This window comes from Podarcis pityusensis (genome assembly GCF_964106645.2).
Source record: "Podarcis pityusensis genome assembly, chromosome: 12".
NCBI lineage: Eukaryota > Metazoa > Chordata > Lepidosauria > Squamata > Lacertidae > Podarcis > Podarcis pityusensis.
This window is the reverse complement of record NC_138037.1, coordinates 32237572-32244090: the sequence shown is the minus strand read 5'-3', so window position 1 is coordinate 32244090 and position 6519 is coordinate 32237572. Positions and strand designations below refer to the sequence as shown.

The 6519-nt window shown below is 41.2% G+C and overlaps 1 protein-coding gene across 1 annotated transcript in view; it reads left to right on the top strand.

Annotated features, from left to right (window-relative positions):
• The first annotated feature begins 3233 nt into the window (after positions 1 to 3233).
• DGKB (diacylglycerol kinase beta) overlaps positions 3234 to 6519 on the top strand; it is a 253677-nt gene continuing 250391 nt past the window's right edge. The window contains exon 1 of the mRNA XM_080974724.1: positions 3234 to 3358. The gene's annotated coding sequence lies outside the window, so the exon portion shown is untranslated. The remainder of the gene's footprint in view (positions 3359 to 6519) is intronic.

The following is a 6519-nucleotide window of genomic DNA, read 5'->3' as shown; positions in this document are numbered from 1 at the left end:
ACAGAAAGAAGAAAAAGGTATTGCCAGTAATATATTATTCCTTCAGCAAGAAATACCAAGTACAATAATTAGTCTATTCCCTTGAAAAATTACCTACTTGCACTTCTGGTCTCTCTCCAATTCTTTTTATTAGCTTGATGCAAGAATTATTTAGTGGTATTCTATAAATCATGCTCTGCAGTTTTATCCAGAAGACAGAATCACAGCACAGATGTTGATCATATTGCAGAGGCTCCTCTTAAGATCGATAGCTGTTCAAAACAGAATATTTTAGAGTACACTGATTCAGCTGTACTACTATTGATGCCTCTGAATATAGCTGTATTTGCCACTTGCTCGGGAGGCTCTTAAATTGGGCTTGGTTCTTGAGCTGGATGACAAATTGCAAATATGGAAATGAAGGTACTGAATAGGACTTTGAGAAAAGGTGAAATTTGATTTAAATTGGGAAACAACTTCAACTGGTACTTTAATACAAAAGACTTTCTATGGAATTATCTAGCAACCGACAAGAAGCTCTGTGTTGTTTATCCCTGAACAGCTCTCTGGCTCAGAAAGAGAATACGCTCATAAAGATTTTCTCCTCCCAACTTTAGCTTTTTTATAGACCCAGGATTCTTTTAGATGACTTTGCAGAAGACTGCTAGAGGTACTTCTGCTAGTTTCAACAAGACATGGTTAGTTCTCGTTCTCCTTTCATACTCCAGATCAAGCAACGCAGAAGTGTAGTAAGTCTCCCAGTGGCATGGACCATTCTGGCTGGAGCTGATGGGAATTGGGAGCATACGAATGGCCACAGGTTTCCCTATCCCTGTGTTACAATTCTGATCATCTGCCAGTGAGATGCAAGAAACACACAGTCAATTATGCCTTTGAAAACCTCTTAAAATCACATCCACTGAATAATATTTTTCTTGTGCCATTGCAAATATACTTCTGCATTGCCAACATGCCTATTAACTTTTGCTGCTTAGGAAAGGCAATGTGATTAGGACTACAGGGAAGAGCAGTCACTCATGGTGAGCTATTTTTATTTGCTGTATATATATGGTTTGTATTTTGCAAGTGCCATGTGACCATTATTGTTGTTCTCTCTCTCTCTCTCTCTCCCTCCCACACCCACACCACACACAACGCACCACACACACAAAATATGAGTCCAAGACATTTCATTGCCTTGGATAAAAGATAAGCTGGCACCCCCATTTGACATACATAAGCTGATCAATCTGTAGGCAGCATTTTCCACCACACCTAAATGGCTATAAGGTACACAAAGCAGATCTCCCTTTCCCTTTCTCTGTGGGTTCAAAATTCCCAGAGATGCTACATCTCTACAAGGGATGTATAAGAAGCAGCATTCCTATATGTGAGCAGGGCTCAGATCCTGCAGCACTCGACGATTCCCACAGGCTCAAGCGAGATACGTCCTTGCACTGCTTCCTCAAACTTCCCTGACACATAAGAGAAGAATCTCTGCAAGGCAATGCACCTCCTTTCCAGTTCTTCCCAGCAATTCAGGAGGATTTCATGGCTGATGGTACTTGAAGGCTGTTGAGAAACGGAGGAAATTCAAAAGGGACACACTTCCAATATCTCCCATTTAGTGTTATTCACCAGCATAGCCAAGAAAGCTTTGTACAAAAATCGGGTCTGAAGCCAGATTGAAATGGGACCATATAATCAATGAAAACTTGAGCTGGCCAGCCATAAGAATCAAGGATCAAAAAAACCACGTGGCTCTTTTACAGACCATGCCAAATGTCTGATCCGCATCATCAGACAGCAATAACTGAAACTAATCCTAGCAATGAGACAAGGCCTTGGTACAGACCCTGTCGCCAAACAGGAATTTTAAGTGTGAATGAATGTGAGAGATTTCATCGGCAACGTGTTTTAGCAAACATGTCTGCACAAGTTGCTGCACCATCAGGATTCTCTGCAGAAGGCCTAGGCATAACTAGGTCGTGAAATACTTGGGGAAATTCTGCTGGATGACACTATGCAGACGCAATTGTATGAAGTCTTCGTACAATAGATTAAGGCTGTGCACACACCATACCCTTCAAAGCACATTCAAAGCACATTATTTCCTTCAAAGAATTCCAGTCACTGCAGTTTACCCCTCACAGAGTTATAATTCCCAGCAATTCTTAACAAACATTAGTGCGGAGAATTCTTTGACCAGCGAAATGTGCTTTGAACATTCTTTAAAGGGATACTACGTTGGACACTTCTTAGAGCAAGTTTTTAGATTTCAGGTATCTAACAATTAAATTTTGGCAACTTTTTATTTTTTAAAAAACCCTGAATATCAATTACTGGGGAGCAAAAGCATGCTTTGGTTGTGGGTTTCCTAGAACTATCTAGCTGGCTACTATGAGAAGCAGAAGGTTGGATGAGATGGGCACTTGGGGTTCATTCAGATGTTAGTTTTCTTATCTATAATGCTAGTGCCCCTGAACCAGTAACGCTACTTTTCCATTGCATGATCTGCTGGCATTATGGAACTGCAGCTTGATAGTAATGCACTGCCATGCCATACTAAATTTTATTCACACCAGTGAATGTGGTGTGAGATGACAGCAGATGTCACTGGACACATGTCACCACCCTCTATGCACATCCATGCTTCTGTCCCCCCATGATTTACCCATGAAAACGGCAGGAAAGAACTCTATGATGCAATAACACCCCACATTTCATCACATGGCGTGAGCCACGAAAATGGTGGGAAAATTTTGCGGCAAAACTCCCATGATTTCCCAGCATATCACGGTTGCAAATTGTTTTGTTGTTTTTCCCTGGAAGCAATTGACACGGAAATGAGTGTTAAACTTCCACTAGATTCCACTCAATCTTACATTGTGTTAAAGATCACATAAATTGTGGAAGTGAGCTGGTCAGGAAACACAGAGGAAATGGAATAAAGTGAATGCAGCCTTGGTGTTACCCAGCAGCCTTCTTATGTTCTTATTTTTCATTTTAACAAAAAACTTTAAAAGGTTCACTAATAATTGTAGTATCTGAACAAAGATGTGAGGAGCAATGCAGAAATGTCTAAACACTGAAGGAACATTGTGTAGCATTCCTTTTTGGAATCAACAATTTTATTTACTTATTTTTAGCCAAATTGCTATGCTCCTTGATGTCACTGTCACTATGACAACATTATGATAAGAAAGGACTAGTCACTCTAGGCTACCTAGAAAAAAGATTTGTCATCTACATTTTTGCATAAAAGAATAAGAGCTACTGTGTGAGAGTTTATTGACTACAATACTAGGTGGCTTGTGGTGAACTGCAGCAGTGACTGTTTGGAATAATAATAAAAAAAACACCCAGCTCTTTGTGAGAGGTAAGAATTTATTCAGCCTAACTTCTTATTATTTTTACTCCAAAGCAATCACAAGGGAAGTAAGGATGAATATTGCCATTCTGTTGGATGCTTAGTTTTAATTCCCCAAAATGTAATTTCTAATATTCTGAAGAGCAGGGTTGGGGGACTGAATGCAGCCCTCCAGAACTCTTTACCTGGCCCTTGGTACTATCCCCAGCTACACAACCTTTCTTAAGGCCATGCTCTTCACTGCCCCTGCTCAGTGTCCTCCTTGAATGTTTTTGCTTCGCTGGAAGATGTCCTTGAATGCTTACTTGCCTGAATGGAAGGTATGTGCAAGTGAATGTGGAAACTAACTAACTGTAAAAAAAGCAAACTTTGCATGCATTGCTCCATCTATTTTTTCTCTTTCCCTGCCCACCACTCACATGTGGCCCTTGGAATGTTTCTAGTACAGTGGGACCTCAGGTTAAGTACTTAATTCATTCCGGAGGTCCGTTCTTAACCTGAAACTGTTCTTAACCTGAAGCACCACTTTAGCTAATGGGGCCTCCCGCTGCCGCCGCGCCGCCGGAGCATGATTTCTGTTCTTATTCTGAAGCAAAGTTCTTAACCTGAAGCACTATATCTGGGTTAGCGGAGTCTGTAACCTGAAGCGTATGTAACCTGAAGCGTATGTAACCCGAGGTACCACTGTAAGGGGATGTGGCTGTTCAAGTGAAAAATGTTCCTCAGCCCTGGTGTGGAAGATGTTTGAGGAGATCTAAAGCCTGCTTTTGTAACTACTGTGGAACTGAACATTGATGATCTTAGCTCAGGTATTTTTATTCTTTTTTTTTTTTAAAAAAAACCTGCACTTCAACCTCTAATTTCCTTTTTATTTTATTTATAGCAGGTTACAATATTAACTTTTAATGTGCGGAATCAGAGTCATTAAAGTTCTAATTTAAATTCAGTTTTGCAACCTCAGGTTCTTCCCCCATGTTAAAAATATTATAATTGCGCTGGCAAAAGTATATTCCACTTCAACTGCAGAATCATCCTGCTCCTATTCTGCTTTCCTATGGTGGCCTGCCAACATTATGACACTTGCTTTTTAGGAATATGCAATGTGATTGTGGCATGGGAGTATGATTATATAAATGCTGTTTTCCCTGGCACTGTTTGAATTCTTACTGAATCTAAGCTGAGTCCCAGCCAACATTGTTGGAGGGACTGTTTATGTCTCTGCGTTGGCTGTCTCTTACTGCACAAGCCTAATTAGTTAAATATATCCACAGTGTGCTGACTTGCTTTATCTTCTTGGCTTACTTGTTACAAAAAGAAAAGAAATTATCAATGAAGGTGGGGGGGAACTGCCCCTCTTGTTGCCATTAAAAAATACTTAGCCACTGGGAAGCACATTCTGGTCCCATCTGTTGGCAAGAGAAGTAAGGGCCACTGGGAGATTGCACCTGCTTCCTCCCAAGGAGACATCAATGGCAAGGAGAGAACCATTTGACTCTAGCTCTTGGTCAAAGAAGGAGCAGCTGCAGGGAGCTTACTTCCCTCCTCCCTGCCAGAAGGAATGCTTCCCATTGCCATATGGTTGACCCATGTGTGAACAACAATGCTGGACTGGATAGGCTTTTGGTACGATCCCACAGGGCTGCTCTTAAGTGCTCTGGGACCTTGGACCATTGGTCCATCTGTCACAGTAATGTCAACATTGATGGGCAGCAGCTTTCCAAGATTTCAGACAAGGTTCTCTTCCAGCCCCAACTGGAGATGCTAGGGACTGAACATAGAATCATAGAATGACTTGATCGTAGAGTTGGAAGGGACCTCGGAACCTTCTGCATGCAAAGCAAATTATTTACCACTGAGTTACGTCCCTTCCCACTCTCTGCAAAGTGCCATTTGACCTAGGACTGCTGACTCAAAACCAAGTGTAGTTTGTCCTCTTGATTAGCCTGTCGACTAAGGCCCTCTAAAACAATACACAGTCTGTTGTGAAGATAACTTTGAGGATCATTCAACTGAAAGGCAGGCTAGAATTCAAAATAAATTAACTGTGCAGTCCTATATGAATATATAGGAGACCATATAACACCGGTCAGAAAGACCTACATTGGCTCCCAGTACCTTTCCAAGCACAATTCAAAGTGTTGGTGCTGACCTTTAAAGCCTTAAACGGCCTTGGCCCAGTATACCTGAAGGAGTGTCTCCACCCCCATCATTTAGCCCAGACACTAAGGTCCAGCGCCAAGGGCCTTCTGGCGGTTCCCTTACTGCAAGAAATGAGGTTACAGGGAACCAGGCAGAGGGCCTTCTCGGTAGTGGCACCCACCCTGTGGAAGGCCTTCCCATCAGATGTCAAGGAAATAAACAACTATCTGACTTTTAGAAGACATCTGAAGGCAGCCCTGTTTAGGGAAGTTTTTAATGTTTGATGTTTTACTGTGTTTTTAATATTCTGTTAGGAGCCACCCAGAGTGACTGGGGAAACCCAACCAGATGGGCGAGGTATAAATAAATAAATTATTAGTATTAGTATTAGTATTAGTATTAGTATTAGTATTCGTATTTATTATTATCTGCTGGATCAGGCTAGTGGCCCATCTAGTCCAGCACTCTGTTATCACAGTGGCGAACCAGACACCTGTTGGGAATCCTACAAGCAGGATTTGGGCCCTTGAATACTCTCCCCTCCTGTAGTTTCCAGTAAGTGGTTTCCAACATGTTTGCTTAGATCTAAGCACCATTGTTTTCAGTGATGCCTACTCCCTGTTGAATGCTGACAACGTTGCAGGGGAAATAATTCAAATGTCAATGAAAGATGAAATACTTTATCTCATATGGAATCAAGTGATGTTTTTGCCCAATCTGAGCTTGCTGTATTAATTTCACCTTTGCGGAGAGATTATTTTGAGTGAGAAATAAACATGCTCTCTAGGGCTTGTCATTTCTTATATGTTCCTCCTTATTACACTGAAAGTAAGCAATGGAGCCATTTCAAAACTACAACTAAAAATAACAGTATACTATAAACTTCAGGTGGTTTGTGAAGATTAGATTACGATGATGATTCAGACAGTACCAACTGCTGTTTCAGCAGAGCTGGGGAAACTAGAAAAAAAAAACCTAGGTTGCAATCCTAAAATGCTTTCCTGGAAGTAAGTCTTATTGAACTCAGTGAG